General features: G+C 37.0%; 1 long non-coding RNA gene across 3 annotated transcripts in view; it reads left to right on the forward strand.

The window, feature by feature from the left end:
- LOC102158351 (uncharacterized) overlaps positions 1-20,653 on the forward strand; it is a 758,918-nt gene that overhangs the window by 598,449 nt on the left and 139,816 nt on the right. The window contains exon 13 of one of the 3 annotated variants that reach the window (XR_014835883.1): positions 2,979-4,846. The exons of the other annotated variants lie outside the window; for them this stretch is intronic. This is a non-coding gene — a long non-coding RNA (uncharacterized LOC102158351). Of the gene's footprint in view, positions 1-2,978; positions 4,847-20,653 lie in introns of those variants that run through there. 3 annotated transcript variants of the gene reach the window in all.

Genomic DNA, 20,653 nt, shown 5'->3' on the forward strand with positions numbered 1-20,653 from the left:
TGTACCCTAGTATCTTTCTTGGTAACAAGGGAAACAAGTTACATGAATGATATTGAAAATACTTCAATGTCTCCTTTTATATACCTTCACATACTGAGGAAAAATGATAAAGATATCATTGGTTGATTTTTTTGTACAAGGATCTATAAATATCTATCAGTACCACCTTATATATAATATTTTTAATAAAGTAAATAATGTCTAACTTTTATGTAGTGCTTTAGAATTGACAGAGCATTATTATATATTCAATTTAGTCTACACAACATTTATCAGGAGGCATTATTATCCTCAATTTTACAAAAAGTGAAACAAAACCAAAGATTTTTTAAATAAATCCCCACGTGGGCAATATCACACAACTAAAAAGTGACTAAAATTAAAACCTAAATTTCCTGACTTCAGATCAACTCTATCAACCCTAGGAATTAGCCTTTGACTGTCTCTTCCTACCAATCAAATCCTGCATACATCCTACTTATCGAATCCTGCGTATTTTGCTTCCTAAGCAGGCCTCGTATCTGTCCTCTTTTCTCCATGCCTGCTCCCACTGGCCTGCCTAATGCAGGCTCTTGCTGTGTCTCTCCCACACTGCTGCAGTAATACTTTAACTTTTCTATCTCTACTCTTATCACCCTTAAATTTAGCCTTCTTGGAACAGCCAAGGTGCTATCTAAATGCAAACCTCAACATGTGTTTATGATATGCAAATGAAAATGGAAGAACAAGTTAAAACTGGCAATATTTTAGTCCAAATGCATTAACACATTGTTATGAGAACTTCAACTATGTATCATATTTTCTCTCCCTCCCCCTCCCCCACCCCTGCTCTCCTCTCTCTCCCTGCATGTGCCTTCAGTGGTTTTTCCACCTTACTGGGGAGACAGGATGAACATTCTCAATACCAATCCCCCCAAAAGGGAATATATAATAACGTGATAAACTGCATATAACTGAGCCAGATTTTATGATTAAAGTATCACAGGATTTATTCTCTTGGTTTAAGAAACTGCTTTCAAAAAACCCGACTTTTTTCAAATTAAATAATTAGTAGACCTTTAAAATGTCCTTATTCTTTTTCTTTTCATCCTTTAAACACATGTATACACTCAGACATAGGCAATGCTGTAGAATTCTGTTAAGATCTCAGGCTCATTAATGAGAATGATACGTCTGATGGAAACCATGATTGCTTTCCACTAACACTTTCACACTGAGTGGTACCATCTCTATCCTCAGCCCAAATGGCTTTTCAGGTTGCTGAAGGGAGTTTTTCCTCATCATTGAAGTAAAATGCCAAGCTTATAATAACCACTGCCTGGAGACAGGAGCTAACAATCTATTACATCAAACCCTGAGAATCAATTAAACTACTTTATTGAATCAATGAGTCAAACTTTCATCAAGCATCCTCTCTAAGTCCCTAAAGCTCAGGCATCCTTTCCTTGGATATCCATTTATCTCAGTGTTTCCCCCCTTTTAATTCCCCCATATACCTGTCCATTTCCTGTTTTGGCAAAAGATACATGATATATGTATTTGGTAGGCCAGAAAAGAGGCTGTTAGCAAAAGACCACAAAATAAATTTTTTTTCCCATATGGTTCAACATAAGAGAACCATGGAGTGAAATTGGGAGGAGGAAGAAATAAAATATCCAAGAACTTGTGTTAAGAAATATTAAAAATACACTAAGATAGCACAAAACCTTGTAAATGGAAACAAATTGCATGAGAATAAAATAAGCCACATTACTGTATATGAAGAATCAACATTACACAAACGTTTGCTTGTTTCCAAATTACTGTATACAATGAACACAATTTAAAAAGCAGTGAAATTTACTCTAGAACTTAAAATTGATCTTGTGCTCATCAGGAAAAATAACCACTTGTTATCCATCAAGAAAATTGTGTAAAAGAAATTAGAAGGTACCTATATTACAAAACAATTTTAAAAGTATAATATTACAACAGAAGGAGTCAGCTCAATGCAACAATAAGAGACTTTTGAAAACTATTGAAGAATATACAGATACAAACATATGATTCAAATGTCATGTCAGGGAGTTCCCATTGTGGATCAGTGGTGACGAACCTGACTAGTATCCATGCATGAGGATGCAGGTTTGATCCCTGGCCTTACTCAGTGGATTAAGGATCCAATGTTGCTGTGATCTGTGATGCAGGATGCAGGTCACAGACGTGGCTCAGATCCTGTGTTGTCGTGGCTGTGTTGTAGGCTGACAGCTACAGCTCCAATTCAACCCTAGCCCAGGAACTTCCATATGCCACATATGCCACAGCCCTAAAAAGCGAAAACAAACAAACAAACAAAAGTAATGTCAGTTTAATAGGAAAAGTCATATATGTCATATATGATGTTTAAAAAAATAACCAGCAAACCAACAAAACATTATGTAAGGAATAAACACTGAAAAACTTTGAAGTCAAATAACAAATCAAAAAAAAAAAGCCTTACTATGTAAACCATCATTACGAATCAAAAAGAAGTAACATTTCCCCAAAATTGGCAACTATATGAATTTAAGAGAGAAATACAGAAGGCAAACAAACCTGAAGACAAAACAAGAAAAAGTTCAGTGTCACAAATAATAAAGCAATGTAAATTGAGACATGATTTTCAATTAAGCTCATGGAAATTATAATAACTAGTGTTGGCAATGGAATGGAGAATGGGAATGTTGATAGGCTGAAACTGGGAGAGTAATCTGGCGAGTCTCTGGAGGCATTTTGGCAGCATGTACCAAAAAAAACCTTAAAAATATGCATCATCTGGGACACAGCATTTCTCCTTCTAGGAATTTGTCAGAAGGAAATAATCATGTTAATTCACAGAGACTTAGCTACTCAAATGCTCATTTTCATGTTACATGTGAGAGCAGAAATTATTCCTTTTATATTCTTTCTGATCTCCTTTCCTCTTCCATTTCTCTAATGAACAGTTCTTTTTGTTATAGGATAAAAGTAACTGTTGTTTATGAGCAGAGCTAAATAAACAAGGGAGCCATGATGATTTAATGAAGACAACACTGAGCAAAGTCACCAGAGATTGTGGACGCTAAAATTAGATGTGCCTCAGAATCACCTGAGTAACTCTTTTAAAGATCATCTTTCTTGAAGAGTGTATCGGTTCTGGCTTCTAGCCTCTATTACTTGATTACTCATCACCCCCATGGCTATTAACAAGCCCAGCTCAGTGATCACCCCTTTCACCCCTTCTACCATCATCCCTGGACTGCAGAAGAAAGCCACCATTTAATTTCTTAGTAATGCTAGTGCCCCTCTCACTAGCACATTCCTGAGGTCCTTGGTGAATGATGGATCCTTTGAGTTTGCATGTGGAACATAATTCTCTGGTGGGTTTTATGCCCCACATAATATATCCCTTACAGTTTTCTCCCTTCCCTAAGCCTTTTATTCCTCGCTCTATCATCTGCCAGGGCAACTCTAGCATTTCAACTTCCTACATGAAGTATATCTTTTTCCAGATTTCCAAGAGACACACTAAGTGAATTTGTACCACTCACAGGGGTCCTTGCCAGGTGTTAAATCCTGGGCCCTAAGAGGATGCCCTAAATCAATTAATTTTTGATAACCTAGTCTTAAATTCTAGATCCCTTGTAGAAACATCCTCAAATTTCAGTCCCAGGGAGTATTATGGCTTTTACAGGACATGCTAACACATTCTTACAGCTCCTTCAGGATGTAATCTCTTTCCTCCTTATCATACCCACCACATCCCGAGCTAGGTTATGCTGGGATTTAACCCTGGTTATTGGCCTGGCAACCAGGAGAGGAGGTGAGGCCTCTCTGAGGGCTGAGGAGTACCTGTTGTCTTGCATTGGAGAAAAGTCTGCAGTTTCTTCCCTCATGGGAGAAGTGCTAGCTCTTATTCCAGAATGTACAAGCTCTGAGGGCTTTAGGGGAATCTACAGAGCCAAACTCCTCAGGAGCATTTTCTCAAATGTCCCCATCACATGTTTCAGGGACCCTCTCAAGAACAGACTTGACTTTGGCTGACAATTCAAACATGCCTGTAGCTCTAGGAACCTAACTGGCAGATCCTGAATTTATTCCTCAGGTGTACCTGTTCTCCCACAGGAGAAGATACAGGGCCCTTTGTAAGCTACCAAAGAGACTCTCTGGGTCTCACACTTGGCATTTAACTGTTTGTTAACCGCCCTTAGTTTCTTATTATCTCTCCACAGTGCATCACTGCAACTTAGTAACAACCAGAAACTCCTACTGGACTACATCAAAATTTGAAACTTTAGCTCTCTGCAAGACATTGTTAAGAAAAGTGCACAAGTGCCACTCACAAAGGTAGAACATATTCTGGGCATTAAAACAAAGCTTAACAAATTCAAAATAGTTCATACTAAACAAACCATAGTCTCTGGCTGTAACAGAATTAAAGTAGATATCAAAAATAAATAAATATTCTGGAAAAAACCCATAGGTCAAAGCGAAAATCACATGGAAAATAAGAAAATATTCCGAGTTGAAGTATAACAAAAATACAATATACCAGAATTTGTGAGATGCAGCTAAAGCAATGCTGAGAGGAAAATATATAACATTTAAGGCTTATACTATAAAAGAAGAAAAATCTCATATATTAATGACCTATGACTTCACCAAAGGAAACTAGCTAAAAAAGGGCAAATTTAAGAAAAATCGAAGAGAAGGGAAAATATAAATATAAGAGCAGCGAAAATGAGAAACAAAAAAACAGACTCAATGAAATGAAAAGTCGGTTTCTTGAAGAAATCAATAAAATAGATAAACTAGCTGAACTGGCCACCCAAAAGACACTGATTACAAATATAAGAAATAAGAGAGGAAATGACTGTAGAGAATGCAAAAAGGGATACTGTATAACAATGGTATAGCAGTAAATAAATTTTACAACTTAGATGAAATGGATGAATTCCTCAAAAGATAAGAGCTTACAAAGCTCATTGAAGGCAATATAGATAACTTGAATAGTGTTGTTATTCAAGGAAATTGAATTTGTAGTTTAAAAACATCTAACAAAGAAAAATCCTAGTCCAGATGGCTTCTCTGGCAAATCTTAACATACGTTTGAGGAAAGAATAATAACAATCCCACACTAATGCCTCCAAAATATGTAAGAAAAGGAAACCCTTTCTAACTCAGTTTATGAGACCAGCATTATGCCCAATAAGGAAATCAGATGAAAACACTCCAGCAAAAGAAAATCATACAGTAATATCCCACATAAACATTAATGCAAAAATCCTCAACAAAACACAAAAGACACAAAACTCAAAAAACAGAATCCAATAATACATAAAAAGGATAATGCATTATGACCAAGTGGGGTTTGTCTCCGGAATACTAGGCTAGTTTGATATTCAACTCTTAACCAGAGGAATTCACTGTATCAACTGACAAAAGAAGAAAGCCATATCATCCTTTCAATAGACTAAGAAAAAGCCTTTAATGAAATTGTAGATCTATTCATGATAAAAAAGAAGACTCCCAGAAACCTAATAGTAGAAAGGAACTTCCTCAATCTGATAAAGACTATCTCCAAAGAATTTTCTATTTTTCCATTGATGATCTGATTTCACTATTTCTTTGGTGAAAGAAAAAGTTTATACTGCACCATGACTTCTATTCATATCCTAAAAATTCAACATAAGCTTTTGAGAAGTTGGATTAATGAGGAGTATTCTAACCTTGCCAATGATTAAACATCACACCAGGCAGTTCAGACCTCTTTAGTATGTATAATTTCCCCAGAAAATAAATATGTCAATCTATTGGGAAAGACATGGGGCTGCAACAGTTGGTATAAAAAACTAGGAAGTCTAAGAGTATTTTGTTTACATTTTTAACCCATCCCTATGATTTCATATAACCTCAATTTTACCCATGCTCTCTGTGGTACTTGGGCCTCAAATCAAAGCCTTGCTTAAGCTTGAGGGATTCCCTGGGAGCCTAGTGGTTAAGGATCTGGCGTTGTCACTGCTGTAGCGCAGGTTCAGTCCATGGCCTGGGAACATCCACATGTCCTGGGCAAGTTATTCTCATCTGTAGCTACTTAGGCTTCAGTTCTTTATGTTCTGATAAGAGTTATTTACCAATCTTCAATCCACTGTAGTCTTTTGCATTTTTGTTTGTCTCTCATGCTATGGTCTTCTTTCTTGTTCTCTTTGTGAATATGTGTCTGATTTCTTTGTTGTTGCTTTAATGGGACTCGGGGTAGCAGTATTGTTAAGCACATGTTTTCATCTGCCATTTTTTAAACAGCTTTATTGTGGTGTCATTTATATAACATAAAATTTACCCACTGTATAGATTTCAATGATTTTGGTAAGTGTTCAGAGTTGTTCACCTGTCCCTGCCGTCTGGTTTTAGAACATTTCCATCACTCCAAAAAGTCCTTCATGACTGTGTTTAGTCGATACCTACCCCCAGACACAACCCCAGGCAACCAGTGAACTGTCAGCCTCTATAGACTTATCTTTTCTGGAAATTACATATAAATAGTATCATACAATATATAATCTTTTGCATTTGACTTTTTCTCTCTTAGCATTATGTTTTTGAGGTTCCTTCATATTGTGTAATGTATCCGTAGTCTATTTCTTTTTATTGATGAATAGTTTTGCACTGTATAGATAAAGCCATGTTTTGTTTATCTTTTTCACCAATTGATAGAAAGTTGGTTTGTTTCCAGTTAGTGGATATTATTGAAAAAATACTTCTATAAACAATCCCTCACAAGTCTTTGTGGGGACATGTTTTTATATCTCCCAGATACTTAGGCATAGAATTGTTGTGTTTTGTGTTATGTTGATGATTAACTATCTAAGAAGCTGTCAAACTGTTTTTAAAAGCAGCTGCAACATTTCACATTCCTACTGGCAATGTATGACCATTGCATTATAGTGGTGTATCACTGTGACTTTAATTTGTGTTTTCATAATGAGTAATGACGTTGAGCATTTTTTCATGTATTTATTTACCATCACTATGTCTTTTTTGCTGAAATATCTGAATATTTTGACCACTTCTTAATTGGATTGTCTTCTGTCTTCTTCTTATTGAGTTGTAAGAGTTTTTGGGTTTTGTTTTTGTTTTGGCCGCACCCACAGCATGTGGAAGTTCCCAGGTCAGGAATCAGAACACATGCCCCAACAGTGACAACACTGGATGCTTAACCCACTGGGCCACCAGGGAACTCCAAGAGTTCTTTAATTATTTTTTATACCAGTTCTTTAGCAGATATAGGATTTATAAATGTTTTTCCTCCCAGTTTGTGGGTTGTCTTTTCATTTTCTTGATGTTGTCTACTAAAGCACAAAAACTTTTTATTGTCATATTCAAGGGCTTGCCTAATCCAAGATCACAAAGATTTCTTCTAAAAGTATTATACATTTATATCTTACATTTTGGTATTATATATATATATATATATATATATATATATTTTTTTTTTTTTTTTAACTTGTGGCATATGGAAGTTTCCAGGCCAAGGACTGAACCAGAGCTTTTGTAGAGACAATGCCGAGTAGTTATGCTGTGAGCCACAGAGGAAGTCCTGGTATGACATATTTTGAATTATATATCAAAATATTTTGTGTGGGATAATTGTATAAAATTTTTTTCATCTACATGTGCTATCCAATTGTCCTAGGACCACTTGTTGAAAAGATTATCTTTTCTCTATCAAATTAATTTCTCAACTCTGTCAAACAACATTTGACCATAAATGTAAAGATATTTTAATAATTTGTATTCTATGCCATTAATTGATATGTCTATGTATACACCACTACCATACTGTCTTTACTAAAGCAGTCTTGTAGTAACTTTTGAATTGCGAAGTGTGAGCCCTCCAACTTTATTCTTTTTCAATATTGTTTTGGTAATTCTGGATCCCTTGCATTTCCACATGGATTTTAGGAATACCTTATCAATTTCTGCAAAAAAGGCAACTAAGAATTTGATTGCAGTGAACTTATAGATCAATTTGCCACCTAATATCAAAACTTATAATCCATGAACATGGAATTCCTCTCCATTTATTTAAATCTTTTTTAATTCTCTCAACAATGTTTTATGGTTTTTAGTATACAAGACTTGCACTTCTTTGTCAAATTTGTTCCTAAGTATTTGTTTTCTTCCTGATGTTGTTGTGAGTGACATTGTTTTCTTAATTTTATTTTCAGATTATTTGTTGCCTTACATGAAATATTCTATGGTGGTTGTTCCCAGCTCTTTTGCATGTTACTGTGTGAAAATGTAGTTTTAAGGACCATTTCCGATAATTCCACGAACCCTCTCCCTGAGAAATCCAAGACTCAATGCTTAAGAATTACTTTCATATAAACATAAACAACTAGATACATAAAAATGTGATTTTAGGGCACTCCTGTCATGGCGCAGCAGAAACGAATCCGACCAGGAACCGTGAGGTTGCGGGTTCAATCCCTGGCCTTGCTTAGTGGGGGACGTAAGCTGTGGTGTAGGCAGCTACAGCTCTGATTAGACCCCTAGCCTGGGAACCTCCATATGCCGTGGGTGCGGCCCTCAAAGAGACAAAGGACAAAACAAACAAACAAAAAAAGACCAGATATTATAAAACTCTTAGAGGAAAACAGGCCAAACTCTCTCCAACATTAACGACAGCAACATCCTCTCAGGTCCATCTCTTAGAGTAATGACAATAAAACAAACAAACAAATAAACAAGTGGGACTTAATTTTTTTAAAATGTGGTTTTAAGAAAAGATTAAATATTTCTATCTGAATTTAAATGCAGATTCTCTGAATTTAGATGATCTCAGTTGGTTTAACTCCTGACACTCAGCTTTTATTAGAGAATATAGTCAGGTTTTAGAGTTATAATAAATAGGCTGAGAGATGGAAATAATTCTGACTGGATAGATCTCTGTAATAAGTCTATAAACCTGTTTGGTTTTCACTCATAATAGAGTTCTTGTTATGACATAATATTACAAAGGTTTTTATATGTACACAACCTATCAGCCAACAACCCCTAAAACTCACTGGCATAAATGGTAAGCATTTTTAAGCTCACACACTGGATCAACTAATCTAGCCTGGACTCTGCTGGACAGATCTACTAATCTCAATTTTGCTTGCTCATCTATCTAGAGGTTGGTTAATTTACATTGGGCTCAGCTGGACAGCTCTTTTTATCTCGGATGTGTTTGTTCAGGCATCCAGTGGTTGTTTGATCTAGTCTGGGATAGCCTATGCAGCTCCGCTCACCGCAGATGTGCTTGCTCACACACCTGGGAGCTGGTTGAATTAGGCCAGGCTCTGCTATGAAGGAAACTCGGCTTCACTTTCCTCTCATCCTCCTTTGGGGTCCACAGGGCTGTCCTGAGCTTGCCACATTCTTCTCCTAGCAACAGCAGAGGTCCAAGAACAAGTGGAAGCATGAAAGCCTCTTCAGGCCTAGATTTGGAACTGGCTCACTGTTACTTCCAGTTTATTCTACAGTCCAAGGCAAATCACCCAGTCCTACTCAAATTTGAGCTTGGGAGGACACTGCTGCAACACTGACATGTGGAAGTTTGAGGAATTTGAAGCAAATAACACAATCCACAATGAAACTTTAGAAATAAATGACTATTAAAATTCCGAAATCAATATGAATCTGTCATGATGATTCGCACTCATATTTGAGTCTCACACTTAGACCCTCTCAAAGTGACCTCTAAAAATGCCAGCTTGGTATGAGAGTCAGAGACTACTGCATGTCTTGGTAGCTGTGCCTTTGTTCTGCTTTCTGCAAATTAAGTAAATATATACGTTTCTACTACAGGACTCTACTGGTGTGCTGACCTATGCAGTATGCCCTGAACTCCAGACATTTATCTAAATAATGCTTTGGAATATCACAACTAATATATTTAATTTGATAAGAAAAACAAATGGCTTTGTGCTTTTGAAACTGTGCCCTAAGCATTTGTTAGCCATTTGTACACTGCACCCTCTGATTGTTATCCGCCTCTAATGGATGTGTGTTTCAACACTCCCTAAGCCTCTTGTGTTAAGGAGACTCTGAGTGGGATGTTCAGCAGTTGGTGTATGATGCCTAGCTGGCATGATTTCAAATAATCACTAAATGGTAGAAAAATACCTCAGCATGTCACAAAAAGAAAAAACTTTGGGCATGTAATTAGGCTGTGCTCAGTAAATTAGATTGGGAGCAGAGGGAAATTGCATTTTGAACAAATATATCAAGAAGCTAGTATTTTACTCTAATTCATAGTTTGACTATGGGTTTCCATTCAACTGTGACTAGGAAATATTTCACTCAGTGAACCATAAATACAGAAAAAAATGAAAAAGAATCAATTTATGTAAATTTGAAATTTCGTACAAATATTCTTCTGTTATTAAAAACCTAACAGTATTTCATACTCTGAAATGCCATAAGACGTCACATGACACTCAGATAATACCATGTCTACAGAATGCTGTCAAACATTAGTTATAGTCAGATACATGTTTGGATAAGAACAAACACTTGACTCATTACAAATCCTCATCTATTCGCAAATCTGTTGATCCACTAGGGAACTGGCCATACATAGCTCCTTTTGAATAAATTCATTTAAAAATTGCTTATTGGGTCCTCATTATGTACAACACTTATGGTAAGTGCTATGTGCATCCTTCAGGAAGACCCAAGTCCAAAAAGGAAGACAGACGCTTAGAGAAATATGATTGAAAGAAGTAACATTTACTGAGTGCTTACTATGTGTCAGCCACTGTATTAAGGGCGTTATGTAATTTTGCCATTGAATCCTCACCACCTCCCTATGACAAAGGTATTATCATTATTACCATTTTACAAATAAGGGAATAGAGGCTTAAAATGGTTAACTAACTGGTGCACACAACTAGTAAAAAAGGCAGAGCTTCAGTTTGAACACAGTTCTTTTGGACTCAGTATTAACTGTTATTGTCCAATAAGTGGTAAGTGTTCCTATTAGAAATAAAGTCTGATAGGCTCAAAGAGAAGTGATACATTAAATATTAAGTAAAGGAGCCACAGAGGGGTGGGGTGTAGTATGGAAGGAAATTCTAGGCAGAAGGATACATGAGGAAAGCTAAAATTCTGCAGAACATATTCAGGCAGCGACAAAGAATTCTGGCATGGCTGGTGCATTCTAGGTGTGAAGGGGAGGGAAAAAGCAGGGAAGGGAGCTTGGAATAGAAGTTTGGGGTGAATCTTTCCTAGGTTTTAAATGCTTTTCATAGACATTTGGGCTTTATTTTTTAAAGCAGTGCGCCACCAATAGAAGGTATTTCAGAAGAGAGGTGATGAGTTTTAAATCACAAGATCTCTATGCTTACCTAAGTGGTGCTACCATTGTGCTAGTATTCAGAAAGCTTCAGGTTTCCATTACTGTGGTATGTTGGCCTCAGGGTAGATGGGGAAGAGAGTCAGCTAGAAAAGCCCAGGCTCTGGCCAATTTCAGTACTAAATATATAGTGAAACTACCATATCAGTGCTATATTAATCTCCATGTGTAGATATTTGTAAAAGCTGGGCCATTTGAAATGTATTTCTCAAACTGATAAAATTGATAGTGAACATTCAGAAAGCACAGAATTCTTCTGGGAAATGTGTGAGTTATAAAGTGAAAGAAATATATCATCTATATAGAGGTGACTTCTGAAACTAATTGTTTAATGAGGTGATAAAATATCACATTAGGACTAAAAATGAACTTTTCTGTTCCATTGACATTCTTGTTTGTGTTGTTACTTCCAGATTCCCATCCTAACTCTTAGTCTTAGCTCCGTCTTAATGGTCATGCAAAACTTGGCATGGCCATTGCCACCGTCTCAGTAAGCTGTCCTAGCATGTTTTCCCTACTCCATTCTTAATTAGTTGCACGTGTTGTGGGCAACAAACGCTTCTTTTTCTCACTCCCAGCTTCTCTCATAATCCCTTTTATGCTAGGTTGCAGTATTCTGTTTACTTTTCCATGTCCCAATGACTGTGAGCTTCATGAATGAAAGTTTGGGTCCTCAACTTTTGTATCATTTTTCCATGTAACCACATATGCATAAAATGCATGTTGACTATGATTTAAATTAGATTACAAAGTGATTACAATCAAAACAGTATGGTGCTAGCATAAAAACAGACACAGAGACCAAAAGAATAGAGAACACAGAAATAAACACATGCATTTATGGTCAATTGGTATGTACCATAGGACAAAAGAACTGAGTTGTGTGTGTGTGTGTGTGTGTGTGTGTTTAAAAATATACATATGGAGTTCCCATCGTGGCTCAGTGTTTAACGAATCCAACTAGGAACCATGGGTTGTGGGTTTGATCCCTGGCCTTGCTCAGTGAGTTAAGGATCCGGCATTGCCATGAGCTGTGGTGTAGGTCACAGACATGGCTCAGAGCCCTCATTGCTGTGGCTCTGGCATAGGCCAGCAGCTGTAGCTCCGATTAGACCCCTAGCTTGGGAACCTCCATATGCTGCGGGAGTGGCCCTAGAAAAGGCAAAAAGACTATATATATATATATATATATATACACACACATATAAATATTGTTATATGTAACAACATGATGAATAAAGTAAAGAAATTAAAGGCCCTTTCCTACCAACAAAACACAAGGAAACAAGAGATTACATTTTCATATGGTGTATGTAGTTGATTTACCTTATGTAATATTTTAAATGTTTCTTGCATTAGCTATCTCTTAAAAAAACATTATCGGAGTTCCCGTCGTGGCGCAGTGGTTAACGAATCCGACTAGGAACCATAAGGTTGCGGGTTCGGTCCCTGCCCTTGCTTAGTGGGTTAACGATCCGGCGTTGCCGTGAGCTGTGGTGTAGGGTGCAGACGCGGCTCGGATCCCGCGTTGCTGTGGCTCTGGCGTAGGCCGGTGGCTACAGCTCCGATTCAACCCCTAGCCTGGGAACCTCCATATGCCGCGGGAGCGGCCCAAGAAATAGCAACAACAACAACAACAACAACAACAACAAAAAACAAAAAACATTATCAACAAAGCTTTCTTTTGTATTATACTATTGTTTTTTTAAAAATCTAAGTATTTCTTTTTAAGTCATCCTCAAGGATGAACGTGGTTTAATTACAGGAGAGAAGTCAACAGAAATACTTTTGGCACAGAAAGTTTTCACTCTGCCAGAGTATAATTTATTCCTGAAGTCACATACTTAAGAGGATATATATTCCCCTCTCAGAACACATTGTTTACTACATCCCTATAAAGACGAAGGGAAGAAAGGTTAAATAACACATAAACCCATGATTTTCGCATTCAGCAGAAGAAATAAGATGAGCATTCATTCACTCATACAACCAACATTTTCACTACCTAACAAGTGCCACAGTTGTGGGTTGTATTACCTAGGAAGCCAGTTCTGAGGCGGATTTCAATGTGCAGGGTGTTTACTAAGGAGTGCCTTTGAGATAAACATCTGCGGAAGGGAGAGGAAAAGAAGCAGGACTGGGCAATGGGAGAGGTCAAGTTATGATGCAACCCAGTGATAGCCCTGTCCAACCCCACAGGGATCTCTGAAGCTACAGTTGCCCTTCAGAGTTGCTGTCTCCAGGGTGGATATCACCAGGCCTATACACTTCCAAATCAATCACTCTCTTGTCTCTCAGCTGCCTTGGGAAGGGATGTGACCTTGAGCAAGGCAGCTCTGTGTAGCTGAGGTGCTTCCTGAAGGGGCTGACAACTGAAGACCATCTGCAGACAGTGCTCCCAACAGCTGGGGGAGTAAGTCCTTCACTAAAGGTGGGTCTGGGTGGCATCATGTTGTCTGCCGTAGCTCTGCACTGTATTAGAGCGTAGAAACAGGAAAATAGGCACAAGTCTTACCCTTGGAAAGGTCAAAGACTAGAAAAGTAGATTGTCTTGGAAACACACAAAAATAATATTTTTATTTGATTTGTGCTTATATATTTAAGACATGGTTACAAACATTTCACATACATTATCCCTTTTAATCCCCACCGGGACCCAATGTGGGTGGTACTGTTAACATCCCCATTTAACAGAAGAGGAAAAAGAATTAATGGTAAAATGACTTGCCCAAGGTCCAATGGTAAGAGGCCGATGGACCCAGGATTCAAAACTCTTCAGTGTGACTCAAGTGTGATAAGTGATACAGTAGTAGGAACACTTAGAAAATGCAGGACCAACTTTGTTTGCAGAACTCTGTCAGGTTCAAAGAGCAGAATAGATTCTAAAATGCAAAACAGACAATGTCACTTCTCTATTTTAAAGCCTTTAATGACTACTCATTGCCTCTTAGGACAAGGCCAAACTCATCACCATGGGTGTTTTGTTTTGTTTTGTTTTCACTTCTCACTATACTGTTTCTGAAAATAGTAATTTTTATAAAAATACATACCATGGGATTTTCTAATGCACTTTATGAGCTGGCCTTTCCAGTTCTCCCCCCTTATCTTTGATTAATTGCTTATAGCCTCTGTCATCACTCACCCTTTCATTCACCCACACCACCAGATTGAAAAACTTAAAGTTTCTTTACCCAAATAAGGTCATGTTCTCTTAAACTTATGAGCCTTTGCACACACGGCTCCCTCTTCCAGGAATTATTTTACCAGGATGATCCATGATCATCCCACCAAATCCTATATGTTCTTAAAGATTCACCTCAAGGGCTACTGCCTCCCTGAAGGCTTCCTTAAATTCCCCAGGGAAAGTAAATCACCTCCTCCTCTCCCTACCCCACTGTATCTTGTACACAATTTTACGATAGTCCCATCATGCTGTTTTATAATTATTTATATGCATTTCTACTTCTTTTACCTGAAAATAGGGATTGTGTTTTACTTACTTTCGAATTTCTAGGCTCTAGAAGTTTCTGGCACAAAGTCGGAGATAAGTAAATTTTTTGGAATGAATGGATGAATAAGACTAGACTTCTAGACTCATACCTCCACTACATCCCCCACACCCTGTCAGTCACCAAGTCTTGTGGAATCTGCCTCTTTAAAAAGATTCTGTATCTCTGATGTCCTTTTCATTCCTGCAAGCACTGACTAGCTCAATACCTCGTCATTTTATTCCTGGACTATGTCAGCAGCCTCCAAAGTGGTTTTCTTGCCCTTAATCGAACTCCCTCCTCTCCCTGTTCAGGCTATCTTCTGCATGACTAATGAGTGATTTGTCTGAAACATCAACGGGATTACACCAGTCTCTTAGCTAAATCCCTTCCGTGGATCCCAATGACACATAAGATAAATTTCACATTTTGCATTTGCTTATATGGTCTGCTAGTTATTAGTCCCCTGATGACCTCTGTAGCCTTAGTTCCTATTACTCCTCTATATTCAGAACCAGAATGATAAAAAAAGTAGTACTCCCTTGATGGCTACTAATTTGGCACCAATCAAATCGATAGTCTTTAAATATATACTTCTTCAGCCATTTTTAAAAGTAAGGGTGGGAAGATACGCATTTTCTAATAAGAAAATTTTATTCTTCTTTATATTTAAGGTAAAGGATTTGTGACATTAATTTATTCCACACAATTTCCAAATCCTGACAACCTCTTGGGAGGCACGGTGAACCGTTTAAAATGTAGCTACTAGATGAAATTTCTTATTCCAAATAAATAGTCCTATACTTTGCTGCTGAATTTAGGTGACCAGCCTCTGACTGGCCTTGGGTTTAGTTGTGCCACCTGTAGTTGGAACCTGGAATTTGCACATGTTTGTTGCGAAAACCATTCAACCATCAGAAGTCAGCACCACTATGAGCATTTTTGTTTCTACTTGAAGTCCAGAATATTTCAGTCAAACGGGGTCCAATTTCTGTTTTGCCGATTAGGTAATGCATTGTAGATAGAAGCATGAATTAACTGGTGTCATTTGCTACTTAACACTTTAATGTTTTAGCACCCAGAATAGATTGACACCCCATGAAGCTGCCTGCCCGCCCTCCTCCTGAATCTGATTCTGCCCCTACGCGCCTCGCATGGCCATACCATATATCTGCAAGGACCCCTGACTGCCTAGAAATCTTTTTATTCTCTACCTAAGGACCATCATCTCTATGCAACTGTCATCCCAAATTCCCCAGAAGACTTGTTCCCTTTTCTATTATATGTTTATATTGTTATCTACTTTAGTCAATCACGTATCATGCAATATTGTTACCACTGGTTTACATGTTTGTCTTTCCTGCTAGGGCAAAAAATATCTTAATAATACAAAGTATGCACTCATTTTTCTTGAGGTGTACTTATTATAAGTGGCTTTGATGAAAAAAGCAGAGGAATCTCTGAAATTGGGCTGATACAGGACATCTGAAGGTATCCCCATGATGAATAATCTCACATGGGGCAGAAGTATGATGCAGTTGTGCGGTAGCTCAGAGAGGCTAACTTAATTTGATTATCAAATTCCTTTTTTTCACGGACCACTAATTGCCATCTCTCATGACCCCAGCATCAGATTAGTTTGGGAAGTGCTACACTCGACCATGATAGCAAATGTCACCTATGTAGAAATCTTATCTGTGTTTACAGATGAAATGTAATCAAAACAAAACTTGCATGACTTTTACCACTCATTATCTCTCAAAGGACTTGTAAAGAAGTGGATCATATGGCTCAGAGCTCCTACAAGCTAGTTCACATTGTTAGTTGTCAACTTACTGTTTCATTACACAGGCATCAAAATGGATGTATTCCATACAAGGGGCACTGGCATTTCACTTTGCACTAACTTGGAATTGGAAAACATTCCTCTCTACCTTAGAAATACTATCCAGGGGTAATTACACAGGAACAAAAAGACCCACCTGTGATTTCACACCAATTTTGGAAACACCAGTGTGAGTCTCCCTCAACTAATCATACTTTGTACATACAAGTCCTGATTACAGACTCTTTAGGGAAAAATACACTATTCACTATCACACACTAAGCTCTCTACTCACAATTCCTTGATCATTGCTCTACTTTAGATCACCATTTGGCATTTAATTGCTCCCCTTATTGGAGTACCCAGCCCACATTGTCTGCATGTAATTATAAAGGCAAAGGAAGATGGAGACATTAAGAATAGTGGAGACTGCTTTTTATATTCTCACATAAGTTTAATTTAAGATAGTTTGCATTTCTCTCACAACATCAAAATAAATGTAATCTACACTGTTATTTTATTATAGACAAGTGACATTACAGTTTCATCTGCTATTTAAGGTAAACATACTAGAATAAAATTTGAATTCAGATTGGTGTAGTAGTTAAAAGAATGGACTCGAGAACCATACCGTGTGGACTCCATACCTTACTTGCAATGTGACATGGAACAAGTGACATATTCTCACTGTCCCTTAGGTTCCTCAACAGCAAAGTGTACATAATACTAGCCCTTGTCTCACAGAATTTTAAGTGGATTAATGAACCAACACTTCTAAAGCACTTAGAACAGTAACTGAAACATAATCATGCTATATAACTGATAACAGATTTATTAACTGCAAGCCTTCACTGTAACTTTACTATGCTTATGTTCTTTGTAAATCTATAGGAGTCTAGTTATTAAGAAGTGCACTAGCATCCTATCTGTTCAACACTGTACTAGAGTTCCTCGCACTGTAAACAAGAAAATGAAACAAAAGGTGTTAGGTTAGGAAAGGAAGAAAACAGGAATAATATTAATCATGACAAGTTTATCTACATAGAAAATCAAGAGAACAAACCACCAAAAATGTTTTGAACTAATGATAGAGTTCAACTGCATTGCTGAAAGTGATGTCAGTATACAATAATCCATTTCATTTCTACACACTAGCCACAAAGTTATAAATGCAGTTAAAATATTTAAATATAATTTATATTAGCAACAAAATACTAGATACCTAGAAGTAATCCCATGAAAGATGTACAAAATCACTATAAACAAAATCATAAAATTTTAATTGAAAGGCACCTTAAAAATCTAAATAAATGGAGAGCAGTGGTCATGGGAAGACTCAAAAGAGTAAGGCCATCAATTCTTGCCAAATTAATCTATCATTTTAATGTAATTCCAATTAGGAGAGTAAGTGGTGGGTTTGACAACTAACCCCAGGGTTCAAATGCCAATGCAGCCACTTAACTCTCGGACTTTGGACAGGTTCCTTCACCATTCTGTACTTCAGTTCTGTTGTCAGATGAACAGAGATAATGTATTATTTTCTCCTTTGCTTTCTTGTGAAGACTAACTTAATAAATATAAAGAGCTTAAAATATTTCTGGCACATAGTCAGGTGTCCTAAAAATGTTACTTATCATTGTTGAACTAAGAACTACAGGTCCATAAAGAAAAGAAACAAGCAACCTAATAGAAAATAGGCAAGCAAACAAAAAAAGAATTTCTAGAATTCCATTTATGGAGAATTACCCTACAAAAACTATCATGTAAGTATACGAAGATGGAAAGATGTTTATTGTCATATTGTTTGTAATATAAAAAACTGAGAAAATCCTAAAGATCCATACCATTCAGTCAATGAAAATAAAGAGACAGACAACATACATTAACATGGAAAAATGTCCAAGATTGATGTTAAGTAAAAGAGCAAAATGCAGAACAGTGATTCCAACAAGATAATAATTAAAAATTTTTAATACAAATGTTAGTATGCACATAAAAATCCTCTGGAAGAATATACAGAAATTGTTCACAGTGGTAAATTTTGGGGGTGCGAATGGAAAGGGAATGCACACGACTTTCATTTTCTATTCTAAGCATGTCTCAATTGTTTAAAAATATTGTAAAGTGAGTGCATCATTTTATGGTAAAATAGATTTAATTTGGAGCTTTATTTAATTAACATGGTCCCCACTGTTAAGCATGTTTCTTAGCTTGATATAACTATGTTAGACTATCTTAAACTATTTGAAGAAATGCTTAAAAAATAAAGGCTCTAAGCAATGATATTCTCAAAGGCATTTCCAAATAAATCCAGGCCAAATGTTGCTAAGCCAATGGCCATGGTAATGTCCCTGCTTCCCCTGGGTGTTTGCTTTCCACATTTCCCTTAGTTTTTTTTTCTGCCATTGTTTCCCTGGAGGCCCAAAAGTCTATAGCCAGAACAGTTCAGAAAAATCTGACTGCTCTGTGCTCTTACAGCATTCTGAAGAATAGGAAGGAAAACTAATGTAGCCTCTCATAGTATTAGGTTAGCTTCTAGGAGAACCAGAGATGAGGTAGGAGAGAGAACCAATCATAGTCATATATATCCAAGTATGGATAATTATCAAGATCCAAAGTTTGCAGAAGATACATCAGTAAATTGATGACCTACAATATCATAGTTGATGTGAAGTTACTTGTTTCTAGGGATAAGCATTGCTGGAATATTTGGCTGGGGAATAGAAGAAAAGAAAAAGAAAAAATAAAAATATAAACAGTCTTTTCCCCCTAAACTTGGCATCATTTCACCACAGTTCATGACAATGCTGGATCCTAAACCCACTGAGTGAGGCCAGGGATTGAACCCTTGTCCTCATGGATACTAGTCAGGTTCGTTTCTGCTGAGGCACAAAGGGAACTCCTATAACTGATTTTTAATAAATTATTATTAATATTTTCACTTTTGCATCACTTTTTTTGCTTAACATTGCTTTAATTATTGTAACCAGACGCTTTTATGCATGTAAACCTGCTCACACCATCTTAAAACCTCAGAGAATTAACTAAATGCCAAGTTTAATTCCTATACTGTTGAACAAGTGACATTTAATAAATAATTTTTTTCTTTAAAAAAAGGAAACTATCATCTTAAAAACGATGAGCTCCCCCAGTGCAGGGAGGGGTTGTTCGACTTCATGCTGAAAGTTCTATCCAGAGCAATGCGAGGAAAAGAGGCCACCAGGTTAGAAAGAGTAATGTAAAAATGTCTTTATTCAGACTCCAAGATAGCGTATATAGCATGCTTTATCAATCTAAAAAAAAAAAACTTCAAAAACTTTGGATTTAGCAAGATTGCAGTATACAAGGTCTATATACAAAAATAAACTTTATTTTACATGCTAGCAATGAACAATTGGAAAGCGAAATGAAAAATAGTGCATTTTAAAACAGCATCAGAAAATATGGAATATAAGAGAGATAAACCTTACAAAAGATATAGAACATACACCAAAAACTAAATATCATGGTAGATATAAACCTAAATAAATATACTGAGGGGAAAAAAACACCTTATCTATAGAGAAAGAGGTTTTAGTAGAATGAATTGTGCCCCCCCCCAAAAAAAATATGCATAAGCCCTAACCCCCAGTAGCTGTGAAACTTTATTAGAAAAAAAGTTCTGGGAGTTCCTGTTGTGACTCGGTGGCAGTGAATCCCACTAGAATCTATGAGGATGTGAGTTTGATCCCTAGCCTCACTCAATGGGTTAAGGATCCAGCATTGCCATGAGCTGTGGTGTAGGTCCCAGACTCAGCACAGATCTGGCATTGCTGTGGGTGGCTGCAGTGTGGGCAGGCGGCTACAGCTCCTAATCGACCCCTAGTCAGGGAACTTCCATATGCTGTGGGTGTGGCTGTAAAATAAGACAAAAGACAAAAAAAAAAATGTTCTTTGCAAATG

The sequence above is a fragment of the Sus scrofa genome, chromosome X (assembly GCF_054392235.1).
Source record: "Sus scrofa isolate SSC_HxYL_T2T_F1_AM1 chromosome X, Sscrofa_HxYL_maternal_Yorkshire_Landrace_v2.0, whole genome shotgun sequence".
In the NCBI taxonomy this organism is placed as follows: domain Eukaryota; kingdom Metazoa; phylum Chordata; class Mammalia; order Artiodactyla; family Suidae; genus Sus; species Sus scrofa.